General features: G+C 45.8%; 1 protein-coding gene across 6 annotated transcripts in view; it reads right to left on the reverse strand.

The window, feature by feature from the left end:
• TEAD1 (TEA domain transcription factor 1) overlaps positions 1–10,410 on the reverse strand; it is a 153,103-nt gene extending 142,693 nt beyond the window's left edge. For 2 of the 6 annotated variants that reach the window (XM_063397906.1, XM_063397907.1), the window contains exons 1-2: positions 10,083–10,407; positions 9,319–9,465 (exon numbers count right to left, since the gene is read on the reverse strand). The gene's annotated coding sequence lies outside the window, so the exon portion shown is untranslated. Of the gene's footprint in view, positions 1–9,318; positions 9,466–10,082 lie in introns of all 6 variants that reach the window. The other 4 variants (XM_063397904.1, XM_063397905.1, XM_063397909.1 and 1 more) reach the window with 4 other exon arrangements.
• Positions 10,411–11,486: the final 1,076 nt, after the last annotated feature.

An 11,486-nucleotide genomic window follows, 5' to 3' on the forward strand; every position in this document is an offset into this window, starting at 1 on the left:
GAGCTCCCATTGTTAATGCACCTGGGTTTCTTCAGCTGTGGGACAGAAAGTTATCATCAAAGATCGGCTGGTCACAAACACTCAGAAAAGTTTTGTTTCAGGAGTGACTGGAACTGCCAAGGTCAATCGTAAAGCAATGACTAACACTGGATTTTAAGTGCTCTCACACCCCCTCCCTGCATTTTGTGCTAATTCAGAATTCAGGCCCAGCCGTTTTCACGCATTGAGCTCTTCCAGAGGAAAGCACGCCTTCCAGAGCATCAAAACCCTTTTTGCCCACAACACAAATCTCATCAGTATGCTGTAACTTGAACTGCCAAGGCTCTTGCACCTAAAAAATAGCTGGTGATGGCAGCTGAATTCTGCCAGGCTCATGTATGGAAAAGTACTGGTTTACTTTTTAATTTCGGAACTGCGAGCTGCAGCCGCTCACACCCTCGGTGCGGCGCGGTGGGGACGGAGGGGGACGTTAGCATTTCTATATTTCACCCTGTGTGCAACCAGCACGGGGAGGGGGGGAAGAAAAAGAAATCAGAAAAAGAAAACAAAAATGCTTCTTGCTCGGAGGAAAAGAAAAAAGCAAAGCAAAGAAAAAACCAGCAGTTAAAACACTTGACAAGAAAAGGCCAAAGTGCGCTCCGTGGCTGGCAGTCATTTTATGGCTATAGTCCTACAGCAGATTTACTTAGATGACGTCAGTGGCTCCAATCCAGCTTTTCTTTGGTAGCATTTACCACTTGCCTCTTGAAGCCTTCACTATGCTACAGAGCAGTAGACCATAATCAAAATTCCCTTTGTGAAATAGAGTTTACCTCAGGGCACAGAGGCATTGCGAGCTGAATTGCAGGCTCTTCACCCTGTACTGCATGCCCAGAAATAAATAACCTACAATACTGTACTCTCCTTAATACAGAAGAACCATTAAAAGCAGCCTGCTACCTAAAAAAAAAAAGGGTTCTTTAATTTCTTTCCGAAATCTCAGAAGCCAGAATATTAGTTAATTTTCCAAGCAACCAAGAACTACAATAATTCTACTACCCTTTGGAATTCTTCGTATTGTTTTTAGAGATTTTGGACGATAAAGTTATTTATGGGTCACTGTTTTACCAGCAAAAATTATTACTAACGCTAGAGGCTAAAGTGAATCTGTAGAGGAAGCTGCACATTTGAAACTGTCTTCCAAATGTGCCCCTTCAGCTGCTTATCTACAGCTGCTCAGTAAGCATACAGTAAATATGCCAAGAAGCAGAGCAAGAAATTACTGTGCATAAGTAATAGTCAATTTAGTGAGCAGAATGCACATTATTTTGGAGCTGTGGGTCCTATCACAAAGCAGTGGCTGAAACCAATGGAACACCAGTAAAGTCAAGTCGAGGAGACACCAAATAAACTAAAACTTCACAGGTTCTGAAGTTCAATCAAAACAATTCTGCCAACCATAGGAAAAATGTGTCATATGGTACCAAATAAATACAGATTCGTTATGTTTTAACAGACCCATCAATCCAGAGACAGCCATGCTCATTATGGGTGGTATCCAGATACATTAGTGAACTGAAAATTGCCTCTCCCAGTTCAGCACTCAGAAGTAACTCACAGGGAAGATGCAGGCATGCCTCAGAGCGTTGAAAGGCTCAATACCCCTCCTTTCCCAGGGTCTTTGCTTACCTTGCCCCTAATCACACCAGGATGAGAGATCACAGGTCTAACCTGCAATGAGCCAGAAGCCAAAAAAGGCTGCTGCTCACCATGAGTCACACCATGGACCTGAGCTTTAAACCTGAATTTAAAATTTGGGGGTAACCCTCAAACCTGCTCGAAGCGGAGAGACACACACATCTCATGTCCCTGCAGAGAAACCAGAAGCCCTCCAGCAGCCTCAGATGCCAAGCCAAGGGCAGGGAGCCTTTCTCATTTTCTGCAGGTGCCAACATCAGCTGAGGCAGAGCAGCAGGGTGGGAGCATCACCTCTCACTTCCCTGCCCACCCAGTCAGCCCCTGGGTGCTTTTTCAGCTCCTGCCTTTTCACAGGCACTTCATCCGGGTGGACTTCGGTGAAATGGTAAAGAATGCCACTGCTCAAATTGCTCCTATTTCTCTGCTTCAAATGGACAGGAGAAAAAGTTACTTCTCTTTGACCTCTTCTCGTTACTAAAAAAAAAAAAGTGGTGCCAGCAAACAGATTCAGAAGGTGACTGTAAATTGCTTTGAGAGGGAACCCAAGTCCTTTTCTTGGTCGTTGAGGATGTGGACATGAAAGGCATGGCAAGCACAAATGGCCCTCTCTTTTCAATATCCAGGGCAAGGAAGGGCTGGGAGCAGCAGGAAAGGGACCCCAGAGTGCCACCACGTCCCTGGGCAGCAGCAGAGGACATGGGGTAAGGAGAACCTGGTGAGATGGACTGCAAAAGGACAAAAACAAACAACAAAAAAATCACAGGGATCCAAAGGCAGGAGAAGTGCTGCCCCCAGAGCATTTCTGTGCCTTCCCAAGGGAACAGGAAGGTCCAGGCAGGCAGGGACAGCTGTGGTGCCCTGCAAGGAACAGCCAGACCCAGCCTGTGGGGCAGGAGGTGCAGGAATGTGCTGCAAGGTCAGAGAGCAGCACAGGCACATCCAGCCCTAGGGACACCACGAGGCACTGAGTGGAGAGCTGTATTTATGGCTGGAAACTCCTCCTGCAACAAAATAATTCCTCCCAAAGGAAGACAAGGGCTAGGGGGAAGATGAAGGAGCTTCCATTGACTCTTGCAGTCTTCGCCAAAGCTTTTAGTTGATCATGGAAAAAGCAGGGAGAAAAGATCAGCTGACAGCAGATATAGGGACATGACTGTTTTTAAAGGTTGAATTTTTTTGAAAGAATGAAGGTAAAACCAGGGATGTGGAAAATGAAACTGTTTACAGAGTTTTGCCTTTTTATTTTAAACTGTAAACCAGCTTTAGGACAAAAAAAAAAAAGTCTGCACTGATATTGGTAATAGATTAAATGTAAATAAAATTTCCTTTCTCCCATTAATTATTGTCCTAGATCACCATGTTTTTTAGATTGAGATACACATAACAGAAGCTTTAATCCCCTAAACCTCTACGAATTTACCTTTCTTCCAAAGTCGGTTCTGACATTTTCTCCCCTCAAAACCAAAATGTCATTTGTGAATTATAATCTCCCAACAGAAAGACAACCACGTAAGAAGAAAAAGAAAAAAAAAACCAACACAAACCAAACAAACCATGCCAGCTAATTCCAAAAATAAGCACCGCTGTTCACAGCACCACGAGGTGAATGAATGGTGAGAGATTCCACCAAGGGAATAATTGTGATGTCTATAATGTTAAGGAATAATTTGGCACCAGAAGGACCCAAGGCCATACTGGTTGGCGATTCAAACATGAAGCATATCAAAACACTACTGATAAGCTAAATTAACAGATAGCTTATCTGAAGCATATACTGGCCATATGGTGCCACAACTTCTGTTGCCTGTTGCTGGCATAACAATAGGCTACTGCAGTCTTAGACTGGAAGCACTATTTGACAAACTGTCAACAGCATTTTTATTTTTTTCTTTTTTTTTCTTCTTTTCTTTTTTTTTTTTTGCAGAGCTCTAGGGCAATGGCACACTCGGCTATTTGCATTTTTTTTTTTAAACAGGTGAACAAAGAGTAAACCAGATGTCGACTTCAGAAATCGAGCTGTCTGGATCAGGAGATTTAACAGAGGCAGGCATACTGCTACAGCTCGAATCTAGACAATGAGCTTTTCTAAAAACACTCTGGCCTAGGGGAGTGGCTATTTAAAACACTTGGCTTCTTTTATTTCAGCACTATGGAAGTGAATTCTACTCTTAAGTGCCAGCTCAAATGAAGTCATTTTGTTTCACTGGGGCTTTCTTTGCATTTCAGAAATGTAGCATGTACTGTAGTAACGGAAGAGACAAAAAAAGGGGGGGGAGTGTGTGATGTGGAACCAGCAATTTGATCACATACAAAAAAGAAAAAAAAATCTTTGAAAGGACGATTCAAGTGCAAGTTACATGAAATTTACTTTTCCCTCTTAAAAAAAAAAAAAGGAAACAAACAAACCAACACAACCAAAACAAAACTAACAACAAAAAATAAAACCCAAACCGCTTCTGAGTGCTTTAGAAAGACCTGATATTTACAACTGCCTCAAGCTCCACAAAAACAAGCAAAACTGACCAATAAGGACCATTTCCAAGGGGACTTGAATATGTTACAGAAACACATCAATACCAAAAGTACCATGAAAGTTGTCTTCCTGCTTATTTGAAAAAATAATTCTTACTACTTGAGGAGAAAAAAAAACCTTTTCATAACAACACAGAGATCTACTCGATCATTTCAAAAATTGACAAAATAAAAACTACTGTCAATCAGTATATAGTAGGTCTGGCTATGATATTCAATTATGAAAATGTGCTTTTAGCTGTGTTCTGTAGGAGTGTGAAAGACATAATGAGAAAAATAGATAACTTTCTGTTCTAATATTCTGTTCTGCTTTGATAGGCAGTTAGGGGAACATATTTATTTTCTGATTTATCCCCAGCTAAGTATGTAGCATTTTTAGATTATCTTTTCAAATTGTTCTTGAACATTCTCAGTTTAAAAAAAAAACAAAAAAACCCCAACTCCTTTCATGTTAAGTTGAGATTGCACTTGAACTCTTTCCAAAAGCCAGAGCTGCACTGAATTATGATAATTAGAAAGCTGTGCGCATAAAAGGCAGCACAGTTGATGCATTTAAAAAAGTTCATGCCAGAGAATATAAGTTCAATATGTTCTCACATAATTAACATTTCCCATCATTAGCAGCAGTTTTCAGTTCATGTATCTGTAAAAACAACAGCACTCGTCATTGTTTTAGATTCCCAGTCAATAGCGTTTTAATAGTTTTACACATAATCCCAAACTTTCCTTCCCTTCCCCCTCCCCGCACATGGAGATTTCCCATTCTACCTCCTGGCCTGCTAGCAAATAAACTTGGATTCTGTGCTCGTGTGCCCCTGCTGCCACACAGACCGGCTGTGACCCAAAGTTTAGGGAAAACCCAACGAGAGCCAGAAATCCAAGAGGGCCGTGGCCAAGGGCCGGCAGGATGCAGGGGCAATAATCACGTTGTTCCAGTAAACAACGAGCAGAAGACAAAGAACAAAAAGTTGTAGGTGATACCTTGGGCTGGATGGGAGCCAAACTAGAACAGGCTGCCTCTGACAAGGCAGGCACAGGCTGGAGGGACCAGGAAATGGGGTCACAGCCCTGCGCCAACCCGGCAAGCGACTGCAAACCCTTCACGCACCCCGCGCGCTTCCATCGCGCCCAGGACGGATGGACAAAAATTCACCAACCAACGAGGGCGTGCGGCTCCTGATGGGTCACTCTGAGAGACCTCCTGGATATGGGCTGGATTTTGACTTCAGTCCCTGAGTTTTGAGATGAATATCATTCTGGTGGGACATTAATAACCTGATCCAGCATAGAAGTTGCTGAATCTGCATCAAAACAGGCAGAGATTTTGGCTTTGCCAATAACGAGATAGAACTGGCAGTGATTGCAGTGGAATCAGGACTTCACACAAAACAGAGAAGTTTGTTGTATGAAATCACAAAACACTTAGCCGAATTTTATGTGACAGATCTGAGGAGCAGATTTGAAGCTGCTGCCTCAAAGGACTTAAGCCTGCAACTTTTCACTCTCTTCTGTTTTGGAAATGAGCAATCATTAAAACCAAACACAAAATTATTCCAGGAAATATTATTCCATCCTTGTTCCACTTGCAAAAGTCAAAAGGAGTTTTGTCCAAGAACAGAGAGCAAGATATGGTCATAAAGTGGGAATAAATTGCTGAGATTTTTCTTCTAAAACCGTGTCTTTAGCACAGCTTAGAGTCAGTTGGCTTTACAATTAATAATGCCATTAATCTGTTCATATATCACAGGATGCAATTTAAATTATACAGCACTTGAACAACCTGCCACAAACAGCTCTTGCCTGGGAGATGATTTACCTCCCAAAAGTTCTAAAATCTTGTTGAGATTCGAACAATTTTTTAACAGCAGAGGACTGCAGTTTCGGAATATAAAAAATCCCTGCCCACAGCAAGCACTAAGGGCAAAGCACAACACGGCGACACAACAGGAATTAAACCTCAGATCCCAGAAAAAAAGACTGTTTCTCTCATGAAAAGGTAGGTCCCTCTGATGAGCTGGGGACTTCCAAATAAGTTTTAAGGGGCCAGTTTGCACCCCCATTACATCCAAAGTAATCCAGCAACAGGCCGCATGAGGTTGATGGAATTAACCTGAATTTAGACCAGCTTTCTAAAAACCCAGCCCTCACCTCATGCTCTGAATAAGAGCCTGAAAAAAATGAATGACCAGCTGTTAACAGAAAATTGCCTTCAAGTCTTAGGCAGATTACAAGTGAAGCACAACATAAGTCCTGAGCAGAAATTTGAAAAAGTATGTGTGTCAAATCAATATTCTTTTAAATCAAAGATGTCCTTCTTTAGACATCAAATATCACACTAACCATGCACATAAAGCACATGCTGTAAATATCTTAGTATTTGATCCAGCAAATGTTTATTCCTATGAGTCATCCTGGTCACTTTAACCTGAGCAAGGACTGGATCCAGCCAATATTCTCTTCTCAAATAAATGGAATCACTACAGAAAGACAGCTTTTAAACCATCTCTGGAGGGGTACAGGATAAATATTAATGACATGAAGAAATACCAGCTAGAAGGAATGATGTGAATATATATATTTTTTTATATATATGGTATGTATCCAGTAAGAAACCACATGCTCATAACAAATTCGAAGGTAACCTTCTCCCAAATACACACATCCAGAAATGTACAGTAAATCTCCATGTTTTGGGAAAAGTCTTAGGCACCTTCTAATAAAATCAGATTACTTCTGGTGAAATTCTTCCAGCAGTGTAACCATCCTACTTTACAGACTGAAAACTGACAGCTGTATCATGATACACAACTGCATGGTTTTTCTCTTTCCCTTTTTTTTAAATGAAAGATGCCAGTATTTCTCTATAGCTCCAGTTTTTAATTCCTGTATTGCCTGTACCATACCTCGAAAGTTTGCTTACAATATTATCACAAAGGCAGCTTAAAGAGAAAGAAGGAAAGAACTGTTGTTTTTTTTTTTTTTCCTCAGCATGTGACTGAACTGAACTTTTTCAGGCGTGGACAAACAAAGCCCAGAAACCACTTAAACGATATCCAAAAACCACTACAGCGTCCAGCAGCAGCAACAACAACAAAACCCTACTGGTTCCAAGTGACACCAAACACGCTACACACATGCTCACACATCCCCACACATCACATCACACTACCATGGCTCAGCTGGACACTCACAGCCAGGGCTACTTCGTAATTAAGTTTCTGCTGTTCTTTTCTAGCTGTTTAATTAAAACTGCTTTAAGCGCACTCTGTCTTTACCAAGACTCCCGACAAATCAACATTTTTCCTTTACTTCAGTGCTCCTGTACACCCCACTCAGCACCGACTAAGAAACTGTGGAGAATATAAAACCACAATTTGAGCCTCAAGAGCTGTTGTTCCACTCTCCTGGCTGAGAAGGCCAACAATATTTACTTCACCAAACTGGATTGATGCTCAAAATACACCAAACATGTTTAGCGATAAAGTACTTTCCAAAGGGATTTCTAGATTGCTAAGAAGAAAAATTGAAAGAAATCCTTTGCATACTCAACCTACCACAGCATCCAAAATTTCTGCTTGGTCAGCTGATAAAAACCTGGAGCAAACAAAATGCAGAATTATCCCTACCGGTATAGAAAGCACTTTATGACCTAATTAAACACCAGTGTAGTGTGAAAAGACATGACGTACCACAAAGGTGAAAAAATAAACGCACATCTAAAATGTTTACCCTTCATGAAAATCATTTCAGAAAGTTGATTTTAAAAACTTGCAACTTCGAACGTGATCTGAATGCAAATCTTCAAATATAAAAGCTTCAGTTTTGTGTTTCAAGAACATCCACTGTATTAATTTCTGTCTATTTCCAAATAAAGGAAGCATTTGTGTGTATGCGTGTATATAAAAATATATATGTTCACATACAAACAAACATGCAAGCTTCCCTCCCACCCCCAGAAGTAATTTAATATCCAGGTCTGTGTCATTTTTAATAGCACCATCTTACCATCAGTACAATCTAATATTCTGTAATGGTATTCCCCAACTATTTATAGAGATAGAATACATCATACATTACAGACACACATTCCCAATCTAGGGTTGGAAGAAGGGTTGTCCTACATAATTTTAAATTAAGTCCTAATGTAATTATAATCATTTCTGCTTTCATATTCAATTGCAGGTAGCACATAGTTATTTACATGAATTTCCCTGTTAGAGGCATTCCCACAGAGATTTCCACACGAGATGTGCTGCGGAATAACTGAGCACGCAGCTAGGCAGAGCAGCGTGTTATCCTCCCAACTTTGCCACTGCCCAGCTCTGTGGAACCGCTAACTGGCAATATTGCATTTCCAAACTTTATCAGCACGGAGAGAAAGCAAACAGGCTCCTGCTAATACAGGAACACAGCTGCAGATGTACTTTCTCTCCCTGAGGCTCTGCCATTTCCACTTACATTTCTCACAAACGCTATTCCGAGTCAGAAAATGCCAGTACAAGCTGATGTTTCTTGGCCTTTCTTGCCTAGAAAGGAGCAGTGAAAAAATACTGGGAGCCATTTACATTCAGAGAGCGCAGGGCAGAACTGCTCCCTAACTTTCCAGCACTTCTGGAGGTCACTTTTCATTTCTTCATATCAAAGGCAGGCACTTGTTTCTAATAAGTTAACAACTCTCCTGAGAAACGTGGGTGGCTGGTATTTCATTGTTTCATAAATATTTTTATACTGGTAACACCGTTCAACTTAAAACAGATTTCGAGAGGAGAAAAATCACGACTAGGACCGTGCTCAGAAGAGGCAGGAGCGCAAACTTTTTTCCTTGGTGAAAACAGAGATATTCCCCCCCCCTCCTCTCGCTTTATTTCGCCTCGCTGTTTTTGTTTGGTTGTGTGGAGGGGGCCGCTTTGTTTTAATTTGGGTACAAAAGGCGCACTGTATAAGTTTTCCCTCCCCCTTGGAAGTGTACTTCCTTTGAAAGCGCTCCTCTGCGAACAAAGGCTGCCACCGGCCCTCCGCACCAGCGCCGGGGACAGCTGTGCGATGGAGCTCTTCAAAACCTCGCCGAGAAACGGGAAAAAACCAAAACCAAACCCCTGCGGTTCCTACCGAAAGGAAGTTTTCCAGGGACAATCTCCTCCGTGTTGCTGTAACTGCGACTTTGTCTTTTTTGGATACAGCGTTTCTGCTGACTCCCGAAAATTTTCCACTTGAATGTGCAATTAACCAGCAGCGGCGGCAGCAGCGGCAGCAGCTCTGGAGAAGGAGAAGAAGCAGCGAAAAAGGGCATTCCTTCTTTCATCTTTTAGAGGAAAAACAAACGAGGGGAGGGAGGCAAAGCTGGGGGCAGAGCGGCCAGCGGAGCTCCGCGCCAGGCCGGGCGGCCCGGGGATGGCTGCTGAGCGCGGCGAGCCTTGCGCCCAGCCCGGGGCTGCTCCCGGCTTGCTCGCTTCCCCGCAGGGGAAAAAAAAACGAAAAAAAAACCAACCAAAAAAAAACCCCAACAAAAAATGTGAAAAATGCCAAGGATCGGTGCGCGCGTGTGCGAGGGGGGAGAGCCTCTGTGTGTGTGTGTGTGAGTGAGTGCGAGCGGCGTGTGAGCGCGCCCGGTGCCGGGCGGTGACTCAGGCCAGAGTGCGAGCGGGGGAGCGCAGCGGAGCGGGGCGGGCGGCAGCGCCTGTTGCAGCTCCGGCCGCGGCCCCGCAGCGCCACAACTCCGCGTCCGGCAACTTCTCCCCCTCGCCGCGGCCCCCGGCCCGCCTGCCCCGGCACCTGCGGGGGCGCCGGCCCCCCCGGGCCGCCCCCGGCCGGGACGGGGCCCCCGCCCCGCCGCACGGAGCGCCGTGAGCGCCGTGCCGCCCGGCCCCGCTTACCTCCGCGCCGCGGGCCCCTCCGCGCACCGCCAGCGCGCCGCGCTCCGACGGCAAAACTTCGCCCGCCGCCCCCGGGCCGCCCCGGCTATTTATGGCCCCGCGCCTATTTTTAATCCGCCGCTCGGCTATTTATACCGCGGCCGTAGGTTGCCGCGGGCCGGCGGACGGAGCCCTCGGAGGATGAGTTGCTGCCCGGCCGGCGGCGGGGCGGGCCGGGCTCCCGGCCGGGCTGCGCGGCGCCAGCGATGCGAGGAATGCGCGGAATGAGGGGAGGAATGAAATGAACGCGGGAGCGGGGCGGCCGCGGGGCGGAGCGCGGCCCGCCGCCCCCTGCGGCCGCGGGCGGGCGGGCGGGGCCGCGGGCGGAGCCTCCGCGCCGCGCTGACCTCATAGGGGAGCCCGCGGGAGGGGGCCCGGGCCGGCGGGGGCTCCGCGGCACCGGGGCAACAGCGGCACCGGGCTCGGGGGCGATGCCGTCCCGCCCGCCCCGCGATGGAGCGCCGGCAGGGTCCGCAACACGGCGTGCGGTGCTGTGAGCCGGAGTTGCAGAGGATGCGCTGGGTGGGGGCTGCCCCGGGTCCGGCTGTGGAACGCTCAGTGTACGCTCTGCCGGGGAGGCTCTGTGTACACACACTCACACATCCCGCCGAGCCCTGGGCAAACCCGTGCCGACGGCTAAGAAATGCAGATCTGTGTGCAAAAGGCGCGACAGAGCCCCATAGCATGGGATGGGAAGGCATCACACCCCAAAGCGACGTGGACACAGCGTGGCCATGGGGTCCAGTCTTCACCGTCAATCCTGACCTTTCTCACAAAACTGTCCCCGGATCCAGATTTCACAATGGCAGTTTTGCACCACTCCAAATGGGTGAGCCTGAGCGCCACGGGGCTATCTGTACCCTCCTTGTCTTGTGCAATCCATCCCCCAGAAACGCTCCCAAGCAGCATCACAGGCATGTCTCCCCCAGTTAACAATCCGCTACCTTATGGAAGTAATTGCAGGGAAAGCACAGCTGTTGTGCTTGTGAAAAATCATATTTGCATAAGCAAAACGGATAACTGGACACCTTGGTGTTTGTGAAATAAATTGCCTGCTTTGATGTGCAAACACACATTTCTACCCACCTTTGAAAGTTTGCCCAGCGGGGCTATCGCGCTCGGAGCCATCACAAAAATCACGTTACAGCCTCAGAAGAACAATGTGTCAGCATCACCAGGCACCATTTACACCTTCACATCGCACAGAAGTCCATGACATGCTGGTGGAATCCTCAATAAATGCCCTGCACATTAATTTTTTTGAGCATTAAGAAGGGATGCCCATTGTGTCATTCTGTGAACACCAGGAACAGGCTTGTCCCGGTGCTTTCCCAGGACGATCCTGTCAGACAGACATCCTTGCAG

This window comes from Prinia subflava, chromosome 5, assembly GCF_021018805.1.
Source record: "Prinia subflava isolate CZ2003 ecotype Zambia chromosome 5, Cam_Psub_1.2, whole genome shotgun sequence".
Lineage (NCBI taxonomy): Eukaryota > Metazoa > Chordata > Aves > Passeriformes > Cisticolidae > Prinia > Prinia subflava.